Here is a 22,182-nt window from a genome sequence, read left to right as displayed (position 1 = left end):
AGCTGCCATTGATGTTTTGCCTGGTCGCACAATATTTAAGATATTTTCGTCCTTGATTTTTTTAAAAAATATTTATTTATTTATTTATTTGGCTGCGTTGGGTCTTAGTTGCAGCATGTGGGATCTAGTTCTCTGACCAGGGATCGAACCTGGGCCCCCTGCACTGGGAGCGTGGAGTCTTAGCCACTGGACCACCAGGGAAGTCACCATCCTTGATTATTGTAAACATTCAGATATAACCTTTTTAGAATGCTTTAAATACATAATATAATTTAGGGATTATTTTATTAGTATAACCTCGCGTATTCTTTAAGCTGGAACATTCTCATTGGTCCTGTTGACAGGGAGAAGAGAAGGCGGAAGAAAATCCAAGTCACTGTTCACTAAGAACAAATGTTGCATTTGTCCTGTGTGATCACATCAACATGGATTTTGGCAGAAAATTTCCCATCAATTTGACAGATTTTATTCGTGATAAATGTACTTCTAGAGGGCTTGCAACAAACCACTCAGTTATAAATGGATATTTCTGAAGTAATCCTTTCTAATTCATTTTCAGTTCCAGGTTTTTCCCCCTCCCTTGAAACTGTACCCTATAATGATTTATTTAAAACATATTGGATGTAGAGACTAGAAGCATATTAAATACATGATCTCATTTTGTACTGGTTTTCCCCCTCCTGTTTCCATTTAGTAAGACTGTTAAGTTTGTGGTTCTACCTTCTTCCTGGAATTCAAGGGAAGCTTCTGTTTGACAAAGCTAGGACAAAGGGAATGAATTCTTCATTGTTGACCGTCTCCTAAATTTATATTCCAATTGTCAAGTCCTTGAGGGATTAAGTTAAAATACTCATCTTGTATGTTGCTGAAACTAAATTTAGGGGGATGAAAGCAGAAACTGGGAAGGTTTTTAATCTCTGTTGTAGGGCTTCTTATGTTAGATGGGAGTACCTAATTCGTTTTCTACATAATTTAAATAAAGAGAGTAAACATTTTTTAATGCAAATCCAAACTGAGAATTCATTTTATAGAGATCATTAACATTTATTTCGTGAAGTTTTCCCTCTGTATTTTTTAAATGCAGACACCATGGGAAGATCTTCTCGTATGTGCTCATCAGTGCATTTTTGTCACATACTGACTATTTTGTATTTTACAGTTGGTTAGTCAAGTGCTGACTAATGAACACCTGAAAAGGTCTGTGTGTTATTGGTGTCAGAAAATAAATTCAATAGCTTTTATACACAAGCTGAGTCATATCGGCTGAGTTCATGTGAGTGATCAGGGAGGCATGTGACCTTTGTGCTCCATAGCTCTCTGCTCGAATTCTGAAAGTAAACTATGTAAATGACCTAAGATGTCAGTTTAAAAACTTCGCTTGGTTTTCAACTATCGAAGATGGTAAGGTGCTGCCATCTGTACTGTGATGGATCACACCATCCCTAGTTCTATGTTTGCTAATTACTTTGTGAAGGTATATTGTTAGCTGGCGTGGCAATACTGCATACAGGTCAGAGAATATTATAAAATGGTTTTGTTTAAGTTCTGTGTCCCTCGGGTTTCTAATCAGTAAAATGGGGATAATACTAATATCTACATTACAGGTTTGTTATGGGGATTAATTAATTAAACTAAAGCACTAAGAATAGTGCCTGGCACATAGTAGGTTCTCAGTGAATCTTAATTAGTAGCACTAAGAGTAGTGATGGTCTGTCTCTCTTTAGGTCTAGCTTTTCTTTCTTTTTGTGTACACATGATTAATTAACACCATTCCTTGTTAAATGGTCACCTCTACAATTTGGCAGTTAAAGAGAGTCTCATTCATTTCTATCCTTTCCTCCCTCTCCCTGCCCCTCCCTCTCCTTCTCATTTTTCCCCCCTCCTTCCCACTTTCCCTCCCTCCCTGCTTCCCTCCATTGCATTTCTTGTACTTGTTGCTGTCTAGCTGAAGCAGTAGTAATAGACTCAGATGTAAATACTGCACTTTGAACTGTAGCAGTTTGATTAGAAGATAGAATTTGAAGCCATATATCCAGAAGAGGAAAAGAGACCCAGATGTCCCTTTCTTTGGTTTCTAATTTATGCTTTTATAAAATTCAGATTAAATTTTGCAATGTATTTAAACACTGATTTTTGAAATAAACTTCCTATTTGTTTCTTGTTATTTTATTCCCCCACCTAACAAGCAACCAGGTAACTAGGGTGAGGGGGGAGGTCACCTTCCAACAACCACCCCCCCAGGGTTTCTGAATATGTAACTTCCAGAGGTGTGTATATATAATAATTCCTTCCTGAATGATCCCCTCGCCCATCAACACACACACACACTTTTTGTTGGCCTCATAGGTAGGGATGTGGGTAAACTTAATCAGCTAGTCTGGTTGGTCAGTGGAAACCATAGAGATTACAGATATTTCTTAGGATATGTTTAAGTGGATGTAATGACTATGTTTTGAAGGTTAAATGTTAATTTCATGTTTTTTAGGGTGCTGGTAATTCTTTGCTCGTCTGGATTTTTCTCTGTAGATTTATTTTCTTGGTTTTAAAATTCTTCTATATTGTTCTCTTTGATTACTAACTTCCTAACCCCCCACCCTCTTTCCCTCTAGCTGAGTTGGCTGTGGTGGCCCTAAATGCCTATTATATGCTCTCTTTTCTAAGGTCAGCCCTGTTTTTTCTTTGGCTACTGATATTTCTTTAGCTGTCATTGAGTTCTTAGGTGCTCTATTTCTCTGATATGTGATCAGAGAAATATGTGATTTCTCTGATATATTGTTTAAGAGCATTGACTTTGGAGAATAACAAGTCTGGATTATCTTGCGTCCATCTTTTAACATCTGCGAGCCATGATTAAGTTAAATTATATCTATAAGCCTTGGGTTCCCCATTTGTAAAATGGGGATAAATAATGGAATGTACGTTAAGGGTTGTTGCATAAATTAAATCTTCAAATATATGTAAAAATGCTTAGTATGGTACTTGGAACATAGTTACCCCTCAATAAATGATAATTATAATTATGCTTTTGTTGTTGGCATCCATATTATAGCTTCCTATCACTTCTCCTCTCTTACCATTTCAGCTTTGTGACAACCAGTGTTCTGTCTCAGAGGTTCTTTATGTGATGGACAGTTCCAGTGGTGGGAAGGGCTATTATCAAACCTGAGAGAGATCCTATTTAAATTGAGAAATTACCAGCTTCCAGTAATTCATTTTAAGAAATGTGTAGCTGCTCCAAGGGCCATTAGCTAGGTATCGTATAGTGAATTTGAGGGATTTGGGGGCTGATCAAGGAAAATAGATATGACCACAAGATGACAGTAGTACACAGTGAGCTTTATTTGGGTGATGCTTTGGCAGATTTGCAGTGGGGGAAGCCCCCTCATAGCCTGAGACCTTCCAGAGACAACAGCAGGGGGGTCATTCACTACCCAGAAGGGGGGGGAGGGCAAGGGAACACCTTGGGGTGAGGAGGATCAGAGAGGGAGCATATGTGTGTAGATGATGTCCCTCAGCAGCACAATGGGGAATCTTTGGGTCAGAGAGCTCCAGAGGACAGCAGTGATTGCGGTTTTTTATAGCTACAGGGATTATTTTATCTTTGGCCAGCAGATGTTGGGTGTAGTTTCACAGTGTATGCAAACCAGGCAGGTTCTAATGGCTGAAAAATCTGCTTATTGGGGTGATATTTAAAACAATTGGGTGGGGCTTCCCTGGTGGCGCAGTGGTTGAGAGTCCGCCTGCCGATGCAGGGGACACGGGTTCGTGCCCTGGTCCGGGAAGATCCCACATGCCGCAGAGCGGCTGGGCCCGTGAGCAATGGCCACTGAGCCTGCGCGTCTGGAAGCCTGTGCTCCGCAACGGGAGAGGCCACAACAGTGAGAGGCCCGCGTATCGCTAAAACAAAAAACAAAACAAAACAAAAAAAACCAATTGGATGTGTAGAAATTTGCATTTGGTACTTGTGGACTTTTAATGGGTATTAGCTGCTGTAAAGAGGTAGACAACATAGGGCCAATATACAGAGGCCATCTTTTACCCATTTATATCACATACCCCAAACTATTTAAGAGCCAGTCCCTACCTTAGGAAATTCATACTCTCTAGTGGGAAATTACATACTTTGATAAAATGCTATAATCAAGGTTTGACCTAAGACCTTGGGAGTGACATCAAGAATGATACCCTCTAGGAATTTAAAAAAAAAAAAAAAAAGATGCCACTTTTGTGATGTTTCCATGTTCTTTAAAGCATACTCTTGCTGAGGCAAGCACTCAACATCGTTGGCAGACACCATGCTTCACTGACTTTTGAGTTTTACAACTTTGCCTCCCTTTTAATGTCTATGGCTTACATGTTCATGTTTAGTCACTGTAGCTTTGGGCCTACATAAAGTTTCATTTCTGCATTTTATGTAAAAGAAAACGCCTCTCTTGGGACATTATATTATGTTATTACTAGAAAGGGAGGAGGTCATTCTAGTACCTTCCTAAAATAAATGGTTACTGTTTAAGAACTCACCTAGGAAGGCACTTGTGCATAGTTTGTGAAATTTGAGATATTAAGAACTCAGTGGATATCTGAAAATGGAGAGACTTCAACTTGGTAGGTCAAGTTTGTACTTGAACAGATTCACTGTAAGTACTCTAGAGGCAGCCCTTATGAAGAGAGTTAGGTCCCGGGACAATTTTTTTTTTTTTTAATGGAAGGGGTGCATATTGCCCTCGGTTTCCCAGTTAAGATACTCCAGGAGCTTCAACCCCTCCTGTGTTACTCTCTAAACCCTTATACTGAAGTAAGTGGCCAGTTGTCTCTCTTCTATCCCCTTAAGTACCATTGCTAGGGTAGCTAGCCCTGCCTGCAGAAAGGGAAAACCAAGTTTTTCACATCCTGGGTTAGAATATATATTTTCTACAGAAAGTGTTTCAAAGGAGGATGCAGTTGGAATACTACTACTAGTGCTAATCTGAAAATGTATTATAGATGAAATGAGAGTTTGTAAACTGAGTTGGGAATTCAACCATCATTGAGAACTTTGTCTCTGTAGCAAAATATAGTAGCAGAACTGAGTCTATATGTTGCTTCAGGGCTATAAGGGGCCCCTGTTTGGCCAAGACTTCAATATTATTGATGACATGGTGGTTAAATAAGTAATTTTGTTAAAAATAAGTATAACGCTGTTCGCAAATAGAATGATACTTGAAGAGAACTCAAGGAATTTTGTAAAAAACCTGGCTATGGTTTTGATGCTGGCTCATTCATTTGGGGCTAGAATTCATGACAGTACAGTAAGAGAAATTCTATAAATCTTAAAGCACACCTATATTTGTACTTCAGTGATCTACTGATTATAAATCTTTCCATCAGTTGCATAGCAACGTTTTTCAACCTTCCCAATCTCTAATTGACTAACCTGTTATAAAGCCAAATTACTCAGCAGTGAGGAAAATAGAAATTTGAACAAATGTTATTAAAATAAGTTCAGAACTTCTCAAATTACCCTTTATAACTTAGACTTTCTCTGTTTTATCAAAGAGCACCTCTCATTGATAGCTGAGTGTTATTGGCAAGTTTAACATGGCTGGAGTATTATGAGCAGAGATGTATATGTATCTCTTACTGGTTTTTAGGCACCCCCAGCAAAGAACTTGATTCTGCTGGTCAGCAGCCTTTGTTGGTCAAACAAGATGCAGAAGCCCCATCATATTTTCCAGCTTTGTGTAACATGTGATCTATATATTGATGGATAGGAGACACCACTGTTGTCTTAAAGTCTAGGTGAAAAGGGAAAAAAAGAATTCTTTTTTTTTAAATAAATTTATTTATTTATTTTTGGCTGTGTTGGGTCTTCATTGCTACGCACGGGCTTTCTCTACTTGCAGCGAGCGGGCGCTACTCTTCGTTGTGATGCATGGGCTTCTCATTGCAGTGGCTTCTCTTGTTGCAGAGCATGGGCTCTAGGCGCACAGGCTTCAGTAGTTGTGGCTCACGGGCTTAGTTGCTCCACGGCATGTGGGATCTTCCTGGACCAGGGCTCGAACCTGTGTCCCCTGCATTGGCAGGTGGATTCTTAACCACTGCACCACCAGGGAAGCCCCAAGAACTTCTTCTTGTTTTTTAAATTTATTTATTTTATTTATTTTTAGTTTTGGCTGCACTGGGTCTTTGTTGCTGCACGCGGGCTTTTCTCTAGTTGTGGCGAGTGGGGGCTACTCTTCGTTGCAGTGTGCGGGCTTCTCATTGCGGTGGCTTCTTTTGTTGCTGAGAATGGGCTCAGTAGTTGTGGCTCACGAGTTTAGTTGCTCCGTGGCACGTGGGATCTTCCCTGGCCAGGGCTTGAACCCGTGTCCAGTGCATTGGCAGGCGGATTCTCTTTTTTTCTTCTTCGGTACGGGGGCCTCTCACTGTTGTGGCCTCTCCCATTGCGGAGCACAGGCTCTGGACGTGCAGGCTCAGCGGCCATGGCTCATGGGCCCAGACGTTCCTCGGCATGTGGGATCTTCCTGGACTGGGGCACGAACCCGTGTCCCCTGCATCAGCAGGCAGACTCTCAACCACTGCACCACCTAGAGTGGTGGTGCAGTGGTTGAGAGACAAATGACAATGTCATTTACCTAGAGACAAATGACAATGAAAACAGGACAATCCAAAACCTATGGGATGCAGCAAAAGCAGTTCTAAGAGGGAATTTTATAGCTATCGAAGCCTACCTCAAGAAACAAGAAAAATCTCAAATAAACAATCTAAACTTACACCTAAAGGAACTAGAGAAAGAGGAAGAGACAAAACCCAAAGTTAGCAGAAGGAAACAAATCATAAAGAACGGAAGTTAATGAAACAGAAACAAAGAAAACAATAGCAAAGATCAATAAAACTAAAAGGTGGTTCTTTGAGAAGATAAACAAAATTGAAAAACCATTAGCCAGACTCATCAAGAAAATGAGGGAGAGGACTCAAATCAATAAAATTAGAAATGAAAAAGAAGTTACAACAGACACTGCAGAAATACGAAGTATCCTAAGAGACTACTACAAGCAACTCTATGCCAATAAAATGGACAATCTGGAAGAAATGGACAAATTCTTAGAAAGGTATAACCTTCCAAGACTGAACCAGGAAGAAATAGAAAATATGAACAGGTGAATCACAAGTAATGAAATTGAAACTGTAATTAAAAATCTTCCAACAAACAAAAGTCCAGGAGCAGATGATTTCACAGGTAAATTCTATAAAACATTTAGAGAAATGCTAAAACTCATCCTTCTCAAACTCTTCCAAAAAATTGCAGAGGAAGGAACACTCCCAAACTCATTCTATGAGGCCACCATCACCCTGATACCAAAAGCAGGCAAAGATACTACAAAAAAAGAAAATTATAGACCAATATCACTGATGAATATAGATGCAAAAATCCTCAACCAAATACTAGCAAACAGAATCCAACAACACATTAAAAGGATCATACACCATCATCAAGTGGAATTTATCCCAGGGATGCAAGGATTCTTCAATATATGCAAATCAATCAATGTGATACACCATATTAACAAATTGAAGAAGGAAAACCATATGATCATCTCAATAGATGCAGAAAAAGCTTTTGACAAAATTCAACACCCATTTATGATAAAAACTCTCCAGGAAGTGGGCATAGAGGGAACGTACCTCAACATAATAAAGGCCATATATGACAAACCCACAGCAAACATCATTCACAATGGTGAAAAACTGAAAGCATTTCCTCTAAGATCAGGAATAAGACAAGAATGTCCACTCTCACCACTATTATTCAACACAGTTTTGGAAGTCCTAGCCTCAGCAGTCAGAGAAGAAAAAGAAATAAAAGGAATACAAATTGGAAAAGAAGAAGTAAAACTGTCACTGTTTGCAGAAGACATGATACTATACATAGAGTATCCTAAAAATGCCACCAGAAAACTACTAGAGCTAATCAATGAATTTGCTAAAGTTGCAGGGTACAAAATTAATGCACAGAAATCTCTTGCATTCCTATACACTAATGATGAAACATCTGAAAAAGAAATTAAGGAAACACTCCCATTTACCATTGCAACAAAAAGAATAAAGTATCTAAATAATAAACCTACCTAAGGAGACAAAAGACGTGTTTGCAGAAAACTATAAGACACTGATGAAAGAAATTAAAGGTGATACAGACAGATGGAGAGATATACCATGTTCTTGGATTGGAAGAATCAATATTGTTTAAATGACTATACTACCCAAAGCAATGTACATATTCAATGAAATCCCTATCAAATTACCAATGGCATTTTTTACAGAACTAGAACAAAAAATCTTAAAATTTGTATGGAGACACAAAAGACCCCGAATAGCCAAAGCAGTCTTCAGGGAAAAAAATGGAGTTGGAGGAATCAGACTCCCTGACTTCAGACTATACTACAAAGCTACAGTAATGAAGTAATGAAGACAATATGGTAGTGGCACAAAAACAGAAACATAGATCAATGGACGAAGATAGAAAGCCCAGAGATAAACGCACGCACCTATGGTCAACTAATCTATGACAAAGGAGGCAAGGATATACAATGGAGAAAAGACATTCTCTTCAGTAAGTGGTGCTGGGAAAACTGGACAGCTACATGTAAAAGAATGAAATTAGGACACTCCCTAACACCATACACAAAAATAAACTCAAAATAGATTCGAGACCTAAATGTAAGACTGGACAGTATAAAACTCTTAGAGGAAAACATAGGAAGAACACTGTTTGACATAAATCACAGCAAGATCTTTTTTGATCCACCTCCTAGAGTAATAGAAATGAAAACAAAAATAAACAAATGGGACCTAATGAAGCTTGAAAGCTTTTGCACACCAAAGGAAAGCATAAACAAGACGAAAAGACAACCCTCAGAGTGGGAGAAAATATTTGCAAAGGAATCAACGGACAAAGGATTAATCTCCAAAATATATAAACAGCTCATGAAGCTCAATATTAAAGAAACAATCAACTCAATCCAAAAATGGGCAGAGGGCCTAAATAGACATTTCTCCAAGGAAGACATACGGATGGCCAAGAAGCACATGAAAAGGTGCTCAACATCACTAATTATTAGAGAAATGCAAATGAAAACTACAATGAGGTATCACCTCACACCAGTTAGAATGGGCATCATCAGGAAATCTACAGACAACAAATGCTGGAGAGGGTGTGGAGAAAAGGGAACCCTCTTGCACTATTGGTGGGAATGTAAATTGATACAGCCACTATGGAGAACAGTATGGAATTTCCTTAGAAAACTAAAAATAGAATTACCATATGATCCAGCAATCCCACTCCTGGGCATATACCCAGAGAAAACCATAATTCAAAAAGACACATGCACCCCAATGTTCATTGAAGCACTATTTACAATAGCCTGGGCATGGAAGCAACCTAAATGCCCATTGCCAGATGCATGGATAAAGAAGAAGTGGTACATATATACAATGGAATATTACTCAGCCATAAAAAGGAATGAAATTGGGTGATTTGTTGAGACGTGGATGTATCTAGAGACTGTCATACAGAGTGAAATAAGTCAGAAAGAGAGAAACAGATATCGTATATTAGCACATGTTTGTGGAACCTAGAAAAATGGTATAGGTGAACCGGTTTGCAGGGCAGAAGTTGAGACATAGATGTAGAGAAGAAACATATGGACACCAAGGGGGGAAAGCTGAGGGCGGGGTCGGGATGGTGGTGTGATGAATTAGGCAATTGGGATTGACATGTTTACACTGATGTGTATAAAATGGATGACTAATAAGAACCTGCTGTATAAAAAAATAAATAAAATAAAATTAAAAAATAATCCAAATTAAAAAAAAAAAAGAAAGTTTGAATCATCTGCTTTGACCTGTTCATGTGTAAGGGCCATTATGGTAGTTCTTGAGTTGCCTATACTTTTTCAGGCAAAAGGACATACAGTTAATCTTTATTTTATCTTGTAATTGGTAAATTGGTTACACGTTACATACAAGGCTTCAGAGGCTAAGTATAGTTGCTGGTTTAGTTTAGTTTTATAGTTGTAGTTTTTTTTTTAATATATATATATCTGAGTCACTTTGCTGTACAGCAGAAATTAACAGAACATTGTAAATCAAGTATACGTCAATAAAATTAAAAAAAACCTACAACTATGAATCTAAACTTATATAAGTCCCCTACATACAAACAAGCTCCGTTCTAGGTGAGCGTCTGTAAGTCCAATTTGTTTGTAAGTCCAACCAAGTTAGCCTCTGTACCCAACTAACACAATTGGCCATATACCGCTGCTTTTACACTTGCTTCCAGACATCCTGGGCTTGAAATAAAGATACCATACTACTGTATCTATACAGTACTGTACAGTAAAGTACACAAAAGCACAACCACTTGTAGAGGATGCACACATGTGACAGTGTATGTCAGACATATGGTCTAACTTATGTGATTGGACATGCAAACGCATGTTCGCATCTTTGAAAGTTCGCAACTTGAAGGTTTATATGTAGGGGACTTACTATATAGATACATACATACATACATACATATATATTCTTTTCCATTATGGTTTATCACAGGATATTGAATATAGTTCCTTGTGCTATACAGTGGGACCTTGTTGTTTAATAGTTGTAGTTCCTAACTCCACCTCAGTTAATTCAAAACGTGAAGAGTCCATTGTGAAAAACACTGTTAGAGTGGAAGAAATTTGAGGTTTATCAGAATAAACATTAATACAATTGATGCTTTGCCTAAAATCACAAAAACAGTCACGAATTTAAAACTACCTGTTAGTTTGTTATGATACTATTTGTAAAACAGTGACATAAATGAAATTTTTCTGCAGTGTGTTATTTTGACAGAATTTCTGTCACTATCTCAAGATGGAATTCCTCATCTAAATGGAAACTAAGTAAAAAACCATTTAAGGAACGCTATAGCACAGAAGTTTTAAAGGGAGTTATCAGTAATCAGCATAGAATCTTAAGCCAATGGGGAAAAAATTGAAGGTTACCAAATTTGATAATTTTTTGCTAATCCTAAATTCTTCGAAAGATCCTTTTGAAGTTTTCTGAAATTTTAAATCATTTTTGTCTATCATATAATTATGTTTTGCTTAAGTTTTTAAGTGTTCAATATTTGTTATAATTAGTTATTTTAAACATCCTTCCTGTATGAGTCCGAATAAACTGTTTTGTTTTCTGTGGGGAGAAGGTTGTCCACTTTCACTTTGGAAGCCAGTTTTACTAGTTGCACCTTTGGAAACCTGTGTTCCAGGAGCTAAACAACTGCCACACAATTGAACTTTTAGACCACAACCTGTTCCTGAATTGGGCATTGTTTGCAAATTCAAGAATATTAATTAAAAGTACTAATTGTGAAATTAAATCATTGGTTCACTATAGTTATCTTTTCCTAAACATATGTATGTTATTATTATGTTATTATTATGATGATGTCATGTTAAGATATTATGTTATTATATGTATTATTACAACGTACAAAAAGTATGTTGTAATAATACCTTATTCACAACTCAGGTATAATTTTCAGCTTTAGGCAATTCATACTCTTGAATCTTTATAGAGGAGTGAATTATTTTGTTTTGTCAGATTAATTTTGCAGCTACGTCAGAAAACTAAATGATGTGGTTATTTATAAAAGGTACTTGAAGTAGATAAATGAGATGAAATATCTCCAGAGTGATAATCATAGCCATTTAGAGGTTATTTGTGTGTTATAAAGATAGTAATCACAACAACAGATATTAAATTACTCCATTTAATACAAGCAGCAATCATATGTCTGGGTATAGTTGCCTCAAAAACATGCATAATTTTAAACAAAATTATATATAGTAACTGCCTTCTCTCTATTCCTATTGCTACTATCATAGTCTAAGCTCTTATCACCTCACAACTCGATCTCTCTCTATCTCTCTTCTCTGTTTGCATCTCCAATTCAGTAAATCATGACAGGTTTGAGTGCAGCTCTGTGCTAGAAACAGTGCAAAAAACTGAGGACACAGTGGGGACCAAGAGAGACCTAGTCCTTACTACACTGAGTTTACAGTATAGCCAGAAGACTGGCATTGATAGGGAATTATAATTTGATAATTGGGGTAAAAGAAGTCAGGAACCATGGGAGATGATAACAGGACCAACTTCAGCTCAACTGAGACCAGAAAGGGTGAGTAGGAGATGGGCAGATGAAGGAGCAGGTGAGGGGTGAGCGCCTGAAGCAGAGCAAAGTCTACATGGAAAGGCTGAGATTGAAAGAGAACTTGCACTCTAACCAGTATTGTTATATATGATGAAGACACTTCATCATATATGTGTTATATAAGATGAAGACACTTCATCATATATGTGTTATATATGATGAAGACAGATTTCAGAATATAGATAGAGGTTTTAGAGCTTGGGTTCTACTCAGACCTAAATGCTAATTCCAACTGAGTAATTAATTATCTTTGTGCATTTAGGCAAGTAACTTAATGCCTGCAAACCTTGATTCCCTGATCTGCCAAATAGGACAATAAATTCCTATATCATAGGATTGCTGTGAGTATTTAAATGAGGCAATGCATGTAAAGCTCTTAGCATAGTGCCCGGCATATAATAAATGCTCAGTAAATGGTGGCTAGTATTTAGGTAGAATAGATCCAACTTGCTGATCTCTGCAAGCTGCCTTTTTAGCCTTTGATTCCTTCCTCAGTCTATCCTGAATATTACAGCCTACAACCCTTCTCTGAAATGCTAAAATCTGAAAGTTCTGAAAACAGAATTTTATCATTTGGTCCCGAAACCCAGCCTGGCTTGAGGCTGTATATAATCTTTACTTATCCTGTCTTGTGGAGTATTCATGTTTCCCTGCTAACCTTGAATGCATTTGATTTAGGGTGCCAGCCCAGATCGCACTGGGTGTGTTTTGTAATATATGGTACACATACCATAGTTCTTTCTAAAATGTGAAGCACTCTGAATTCCAAAACACATCTGGCTTCAAGGGTTTCAGATAAGAGACTGTGGACCTGTACCTCCCGAAGTCATCTTTCTAAAATTCCACCTTCTCCATGTCTGTCTCTGAATCAGGAACTCATAAGGACCCTCGATGGTTGTCAGACATAGTCTAGACTACGCCTTGTGATTTTCAAGACTGTCTCTAATCTGTCCCCACTGTCAACTGAAAAAAATGTACAACCTAAAAGTTGAGAATTATGTTCTATTGGGCAGAGTTTCTAAGGACTTAAGCCCGGAAGACAGCCTCTCAGATCGCTCTGAGGGAGTGCTCCAAAGAGGTAAGGGAGGAGCCAGGATACATAGGAGTTTTTGCAACAAAAACAGAACATCAAAAGATTACTGTGAATTAAAGAAAACCTGATATCTCAAGTTAATGAATTTAGCGCTCCTCTAGGTATGGGAAGATGCAAGAGTGTGGGCTCGTTGAAATCATTCCTTCGATATGCACCTTAACAATCTAGGGCCAGTACCTGCTTTTCTCCATCCTGAATCCCGTCAGGGTGCACAGTTAGGGGTGGCTGCAGTGGCTGAGGGCTTGATGGCTGCAACATCCTTTGTTTACTGATATGGCAGGCGACATTTTTCAGCCCCACCACCCTACATGTTCGAAATTTAATACCCTCTAACTTGAACCCTTTGTTTCCTAAGGCTGCTTCCCTAAAGTAAAATGTTAACACTGCTCCCTGTCTCACTTCCTTTTCTTCCTCTTTCTGGCTATTCAAATCCTACCCAGCAATTAGGGCACAATTCTTTATAGTTTCTTAATGAAGCTATATTTATTTCTTCTCTGAATTCCTCTTGTACTTAATTTATTCACCAAATATTTGAGCAGGTATGATGTGCCAGCTACTGCTCTAAATGTTAGAGATCCAAAAGTGATTAAGACAGGAAAATTAAGGGCTCTGCTATTAGGGAACTTGTTTTCTAGAAGCTAGAACATAAGTAAGTAAATAGGTAAGTGGACAGATAATTTCAGGTAGTGGTTCTGCTATGAAAATAGTAAGACAGGACGTGTGATAGTGCCCAGGGAGGAAGAGCAGGAACATACCTCAGAATCTCCTCTGTGGTTAGTTTTCATTCCCTGGTTAGATTAATGCCTTAAGGGCAGAATCGCGTCTTAAACTTCTCTTTGCCACAAAGTGCTGAGCCTGTGATGGGTTCTGAAACATTAATGTTTGGTGGAGACATCTGTCTTTTTTTTTAAACAGAGAAGGTAAAAATTTATTAAATATTGAGCCCCACTTGGCTAACTCATTGATCTAAGAGTATCTATTATGTACAATTGCTGGGCAAAGCTGGCTTTCTTTTCATTTCTGTTGCTTTTTATTCGTAGAGTTATAAAGAACTTTCACATCCCAACAGTTTTCCCATTTGAAATGGTTTAGTACCTACAGAAGAAGTTACTACTTGAAAAACCTGGATTATTCATGCAATTGTTTCTGATTAATTCAGGTACTAAGTGACTTCCTCTAATTCATTAGCATGAACGTTTTTTAAGACCTAAGTGGCAAACATACATTTCTTTAAAAATTTTATTTTTATTTCTCTATTAATTTCTTTTGATTGAGGTATAGTTGATTTACAGTGTTGCATTAGTTTCTGGTGTACAGCAAAGTGATTCAGTTTTTTTTCCTCTCCTTTTAATTAATTTTTATTGGAGTATAGCTGCTTTACAATGTTGTGCTGATTCAGTTATACATACATACATATATGTATTCATTTCCAGATTCTTTTCCTGCATAGATTATTACAAGATAGTGAATATAGTTCCCTCTGCTGTACAGTAGGTCCTTGTTGCTTATCTATTTTATGTATAGTAGTTTGTATTTGTTAACCCCAAACTCCTAATTTATCTCCCCCACCCCGTACCTTTCCCCTTTGGTAACCATAAATTCGTTTTCTAAAACGTATGTTTCTTGAGCGCTTCACCCCTAGTCCTTAAGCTGAACATTCTTTTTTTTTTTTTTTTCTGTGGTACATGGGCCTCTCACTCTTGTGGCCTCTCCCGTTGCGGAGCACAGGCTCCGGACGTGCAGGCTCAGCGGCCATGGCTAACGGGCCCAGCCGTTCCGCGGCATGTGGGATCTTCCTGGACCGGGGCACGAACCCGTGTCCCCTGCATCAGCAGGCAGACTCTCAACCACTGCGCCACCAGGGAAGCCCAAGCTGAACATTCTTGTTACACAGAAGAGACTGCTGGATTTCCATATCATAGACACCCCTCTTGGCAGTTAAATATTGAAGTTCGTGGCAAGACAATTAATTTAAGCTTGAGAAGAACTTGTTGTGACAGATTTCTGAAACTTATCCAGTGAACTAACATGGTCTTTTGCTTCATGAAAAAAACTGAAGCCCTATACTGTGATGTCATATTTGATTTCTGGTAGATACACATTTTGTTCTTTATATTGAAAGAGTATCTTGAGAAGCAAATCCGAAAAGGAATTTTTTTCTTGTTGTAAAAATGGTAGAAAGAATTATGATTTGTAGTAGCCAAGAGCTCAGGTGGGTTCACATTTGAGGCTTTTGATTTGACAGTGCTTCTGAGATGGTGTCCTTTTGGTTACAAAAATAGAAAAGTATAGAAAAGTATTGCTCTATTAAAATGATGAAATGGACAGTTTGAGATGCTCACAGTAGCAAAGTAAGGTGGAGAATTGGAGCTTAATGCCTGTAACTTCATCTTCTCAACTACTAGGCTTTTGCCCTTTGAGGTCAGGGCCATGTCTCTTTAAATCCCAGTGCCTCGCACACTGCCAGCTGATCTATCATCTATTCGGAAGTGCTACTGGTGATGGAAGAATGCAGTGCCTAAGAGGACATGTGGGTCTGAAAATGCCCCTTACTGTTAGAAAGGAGATGAAAAAATGTTTTAGAGTAATTTTAAATACAAGCAGTAATAGTTCAATGGGTTTGAAAGCCAATTTTTCTTTTCCTCCTGTCTTCTTAGAATCAAACCTCTATCTACGTTGATCTCAGTTCTAAAAATCAGATTATATATACCTTTGTTGGTGAAACACAACGGAGAGGTACTCAACTAAAACAATCTTCATAGTAAAGGGATTTGAATAGCTGAACAGAATGTTCAGCTTGGTTGCCAGATGGTTAAATAGCCTTGAATTGTCTTGATTGGTCTTACTGATTTGTAAAGTTCAGGGTGAATCCAGGATCTGAAAAGTTGAAAGGCAGCACTTTGAAGAATAATTACTTCCTTCTGTGACTGCTGCTGATCTGAATCAGTATTGGTCAGGGATGTCATCTAGAGATTTCAAACCCTGGATCATTGGTTGAGATGGATGACCTTTCTTAAAGGCCCTTCTTACTTGGAAAGTATATGGAGGTTATGATAGAGTACCACCCGAACAGTGCTCTCAGAATTCCTCTGTTGTGATTGTTCTTTCATTCATTTGATCTTTGACTAGACTACAGCTTCCGTAAGGTGCATGCTTATCTTGTTTATGGTTGTATTCCTAGTGCCCAGCACTGAACAGGTGCATAGTAGATGCTCAAATATTTGTTCAATTGAATTGAACATGCTTTTCTATATTATATTGCCTTGCCCTACTCAGAGATTAAGAAATTTAAGCTGGGTAAATAATTGACCCTTCATCTTTATTGTGATGGCCAACTTACTTTCTCTAAAAGAGAAGAAAATAGTCAAAGTTGAAGAAGTGTGGCCAAGTTTTTGAGTTGGTGGTGAGACTTTTGAATTGTATGCAATTCAGTTGTCCAATTTCTGTGGTACTGGAGTAATTTCAAGATGTTTATAAAACATTGTATTACCATGTAACATTAGTCATAAGAGAGTCGAATCTTTACATCTTGCTGTTTTTGTTAATTTCTGCCTGATTGAGAAAATTAAAACTTAATTTTCTTGCAATAATGGCTCCTGCATTTCAATCAGAACTTCAGTATTAGAGTTTGTAAGTAAATCATCCATTTCTCTTATTCTTAAGGGGTTGAGACTCTGGAGTGAAACTTTTATAATTATGCAGTACTCATAGAGTACTGTAGTAAGTTATATTTAATATAACTGTTCATAAATGAAGTTTAATAAACTCTAATTGCTTGACTAATTCACAAGCGTATTGCTTTTCTAGAGTTGATTTTAATGAAAATATATGGTCACTATACTTATTGGTGTAATATGCCCTCATCCTAATGACCATTATAGATTTAGATTTGCAATAAAAACTTACTAAAATGACTTTAATCAGTGCTTTTAATTCAGGGGTGTGACTCTGATAAACATTTTTTTGGTCATTTTTTGTTGTTGTTTTAACTCCATAGTAGCTCTATAGTTTTTACACAGGAGTAAAATCCATAATGTCTGCTTGCCAGTGGTGTGAGAGAGAGAGGTGCATGCACCTATATAAATTACATTCAGATAAAATTTGAGAGCTTGTCCCTGTAGAACATCGTTATAAATGAGACTGTATCTTAATACAACCATTTAAAAATGTTTTACAGGTCAATTCACATAAAAATGACTGCGATTGAATCTTGTCAAAGAGATAGCTCTTTACAGCTCTCTGAACTTTTTTCATGTTGGTGGTGTTTTTGTTATTGTTCTCCTTTTGTAACTTTCTCTTTTTTTGACTAATGTATAAAAACAGTTGTGCAGCAGAAATAATTTATTTTCTATTGCAGATAACTTAAGTGTAATTTATACAATAATTTCAATGTATTTTTAATGTGCAGTGGCCAAAAATGGCCCCCTCCTAAACTCAAACTCTTCAAATGTCCTTAAAGATTTTTCTTTTCAATAGACCACATTTGTCTCTCTTTTCTGAATAGTTGTAGAGTTCTAAGTAATGGTCTCAAGAAGATATTTATGACAGCAGAGTTTTACATGAGGGAAATCTATGAGAAAAATATCCATATCAGTCAAATGTACATAGTTATATAGGATATCCAGTCTGTAGTTGAATGAAACTTGTAAATCAAGAAATCATAAGCAGAGTGTTTTTCTTTATGGTTCTCTATTACAAGTAATTGGGATAATTTTTTACGTGAATATAATTTCCTCTTTGTCTTAAGGTGCTCTATCATTCTTAAAGATGCCTTTTAGGAAAAAATAGTCTTTAAGAAGACACTAAACAAAGCATAGTTCTCCTCCATTTTTGACCATGGGTCCACATTTGGTTTATGAATAACCAAACTTTAAACTCAAGGGAAGCTCTAGAAATAGAAAGGTACCTAGCCAGATTGACATTCCAGTAGAGGGAAGAGTGGGTGCACAAACAGGACATAATGAGGCATGCGGTGGGAAAAGGATTTCCATTTTTCCATAGCGCACAGATCATTGAGGGAAGACGTAGAAGGTAGCCTAGGGCTGAATAATATAGGGCTTTGAATGCCGTATTAAGGGTATTAGTCTTTGTTCTGTAGGTCATCAGGAACCATTGAATACAGATGGACAAGTAATAGTCATTTATAATTTTTTATTGAGTTCTGTGTGCCAAACACTGATCTAGGCATTGGGGTACATCCCTGAAACAAACAGATGAAAACCTTGGTTCTTATGGAGCTCACATTTTTAGTGGGAGAAACAGACAGAAATAAATTATAGACTATGTGAGAATGTCGTAAGTTTTATTGAAAAAAGGAAATCAGAGCATGCTAAAGCAGGTCAGGAGAGTGTGGAGGAGGTGGGTGTTTCCATTTAAATAGGATGGACAGAGTAGGTCTCCCTGAGCAAGAACTTGAAAGGGGGAGGAGTGATGGAGGAAAGCATATGGATAACAGAAAAGAGCATTCCAGGCAGAGGGAAGAGACAGTGTATGTGGCTTATTGCCTTATGGGGAACAGTGAGGTGGTTGCTGTGACTAGAGCTGAGTGAATGAAAGGAACTGTAATAGGAGATGAGGTCAGAGGGATATGAAGAGTATGCAGCTCCATAGGGCCTTGCAGGTTATTGTAACGATTTTGACTTTCACTGGGAGTGAAAATAGGGTGCCATTGAAAAGTTTTGAGCAGAGGAGTGACATGATCTGACTTGGTTTTTTTTTTTTTTCTGACTAAAATCCATGGTTTATTCAGATTTCTTTAGCTTTTTCTTTTCTTTGTTTTTTTTTTTTTTGACAGGAAAGTAGGATTTATTGGTGCACGTGAGTAAAGAGGGGACAGCCTCAAGGCTCTCATGAGTGCAGGGCCCGCCATGTGTCCAGGGGGCCACGATTAGGGATGTATTTGACCCCACAGCCACCCGGGAGGAGCCGCCTATCTGCCGCCATGTTTTCAAATTCACCTGCATTAAACTTAGTAAATCCCCACTTCTTGGAGATGTGGATCTTCTGGCAGCCAGGGAACTTGAACTTGGCCCTGCACAGGGCCTCAAACACGTGCTCCTCGCTCTGCAGCTTGGTGTGGATGGACATTATGACGTGGCCAATGTGGACCCCGGCCACTGTGCCCTGGGGCTTTCCAAAGGCACCGTGTATACCTGTCTGGAGACTAGATTGGGGGCAGCATGCCAGTCACGAATGTCCACTGGAAAGGGCTGTCTCCAGGGTCCCTTAGGGCAACACATACAGGCAACAGGCTGCATACACTACTGAGGAGGCTGCTGTTTGCAGCCATTGCACACCTGGCCCCCACAGGGAAAAGAGCATAGTTGGTTTAATTGGCTGCAAACTGACTTGGGTTTTAATACTGTCACTTCCTCAATGTGTTCAGAATGAACTATAGCAGGGTAAAGGTGGAAAAAGGGAGATAGGTTAGGAGGTTCTTACAGAAATCTAGGGAAGAGGTGATGTGATGGTGACTTGAACCATGTCTTTGCTTGAAGAAGATGACTTTGGCAATGAGGAGAGAATGGTGGCAGAGGTAATTATTAGGAGGCTACTGCCAGTGATTAGACTCTAAACTGGGATGGTTTGTGCGGAAATGAAGAAGAAACTGCAGAAAGATCACCGTGGAACTTGACAACTGTTTTGGCTGTAGGGATTGAAGAGAGGGAGGAGACCAAGGTGACATGGAAGTCTTAAAATTGGATGGTAACCATTACCATAAACATGACCCTATTTTTGTAAGTCTGTCCTAACCCTCTGTGACAACCCTTGGTGCTCATGTAGTGTTTCCACTGGGTTATTAATTATATACCCACTTTTTCCTACTCTATTTTCCCTCCTATTACCCACCTAGAGAGCTGAGAGAACAGCTCTGATTCTTACAGTTGTGGCAGTAGTAAGATATAATTAGGAATGAAGAATTATGAAAGACCAAAGAATCTAAATTTGTATATAGTTTGTATATGAAAAATAACCAGCCACTGGAAGAACATTAGTGTATATTGGTCAAAATGAATTTAGCAGGTGACACATAAGACGTGTTAGGGAAGGACTTTGGTTGCCAGGGGAATGCTCTTCGGGATGATACTTGACCCCCTGGTAATGATGGCAAAAGGCAGTTACCCAAAGGAAAAGGAAACTGATGGGGCTTGGGGCATATCTGTGAATTTGAGGTTACCATGAACTGTTTCAATTCAGTAGTTCAACGCTAATATCCTACAGCCTAATTATACCACCTGAAGAGGCCATATGTTGACGAAGAGTTAGTATCTAGTGACAACCAGATCTGTGGTCCATGGGCGAGTCACTTAGCCTCTTCAAGCTTCAGTTTCACCATTTGTAAATTGAGAGGTTTTGACCAGATTATCTCAAATTTCATCCAATTTAATAGTGTCTAACTCCATACTGTGGGATTTAATATGGACAAAAATATGTTAATTTCAAAAAAAAAGAGAGTGGAGGTGGGAGAAGAGGAGAAAACTCAAGTCTCTTCCCATAAGACAAGGTGGGACTATTGCTAGCAATGCTTTTTCGTTGTTGTTGTTTCTGTCCCCCATGATTAAACTATCAACATATATTCAATTGAGATACAGACTTAAGGCATTCGAGACATATGTGTACCTTAACTTAGAGAATTTGACTAAAATCTTATTTTCCCCGAATTTACATATTGACTTTGAAGATTTATATGTTTCCAATCTTGAGTTTATAACCTCAAAGGATGGGAAGAAAAGAAAAGCAGGGGTTGCTTGAAGAACTGTATAATCTGTCTAATAAATAACACAGGTGGACAGGTACATATCTGGATGGTAGCAGGGTAGTTGAGGCACTTTTGAGACTTTGACATTTCTCACTCTGATTTTACATGACAGGAAATCATGAAGCTTGTCACTGTGCATAGAACAGTTTTCTGTACCCCACAGGGAAAATTAAAGAGAAAATACCAGGTAGAGATAGTCCTAGGGTGAACTGATCTCTCTTAAAAAGGCTTCAGTTCTGATAAAAGTAATCCCCCTTCTTTTCTTTTTTCTAGGCAGTAAAGATTGATTGGGGTTTGTGTCAGCAGGATGTGATGAAGACATAGTACAAAGACATAGAAGTGTAGATCCCTGAGGGAATAGATGTATTAAAAGTAGAAAAAGAACTACACATATAATAGTATATTTGTCCCAACTACTGGAGGGGAGGATGATCTTTAACAGCATTTAGTTGGTGATATTTGAAGACAGTTTTATGAGATCCTGTGACAAAATAATTCTCACTTAAAACTCTTAATGGAATTCTCCCCACCAGTGATACGACCATATTTTTCTTAGTTAAAAGGGATGTGAGCATGCATGATGTACATCATTCAGCTTCTGTTTTGTTGTAGGAAATAAGTATACAGGTTGTGGCAGAAGGGTTAATTTCAGTTCCTAACAGGTGATTTAAAAAATATGGTTCTTTCCTAATCACATCTCTTAACTAGCACTACAACATATTTCAACATATTTATAATATAATAATAACTGCTTTTGTGCTGATTGTATGTTATTGTAAGATCTTGAAGTATCTTCTGAATCCTGGAAGATTACTAAATTGTTAGCTGTTACTTTGCTTACTTTAATATTGCTTTATTACTCCAGTATTGTTTGTACTCTATGTGGTAGTTTTTATTAACCACTGTATTTTATTAACTAGAGTATACCATTTCCAATGATTCTCAACATTAGAAGTAGAAAACCACATGCAAAAAAAAAAAGAAAGTGTTGGAGTTTTTGAGAAATGGGCATATATTAACAGAATCAGTAAGTTCAATGTTATCTAGAATATTTATAAAGGTGTTCGTTAAATTATCTATCAGATGCAACTGAGT

General features: G+C 38.0%; 1 protein-coding gene and 1 non-coding gene across 3 annotated transcripts in view; one reads left to right on the top strand and one right to left on the bottom strand.

Moving 5' to 3' along the window:
• DIAPH2 (diaphanous related formin 2) overlaps positions 1-22,182 on the top strand; it is an 890,878-nt gene that overhangs the window by 35,620 nt on the left and 833,076 nt on the right. The gene's annotated exons all lie outside the window — the stretch shown is intronic.
• LOC117310464 (small nucleolar RNA SNORA70) lies at positions 19,536-19,670 on the bottom strand. The gene has a single exon (XR_004524610.1). It is a non-coding gene; the product is annotated as a small nucleolar RNA SNORA70 (small nucleolar RNA).

The sequence above is a fragment of the Tursiops truncatus genome, chromosome X (assembly GCF_011762595.2).
Source record: "Tursiops truncatus isolate mTurTru1 chromosome X, mTurTru1.mat.Y, whole genome shotgun sequence".
Lineage (NCBI taxonomy): Eukaryota > Metazoa > Chordata > Mammalia > Artiodactyla > Delphinidae > Tursiops > Tursiops truncatus.
Note: the sequence above shows the minus strand (reverse complement) of the source record. Positions and strands in the feature narration are given on the sequence as shown.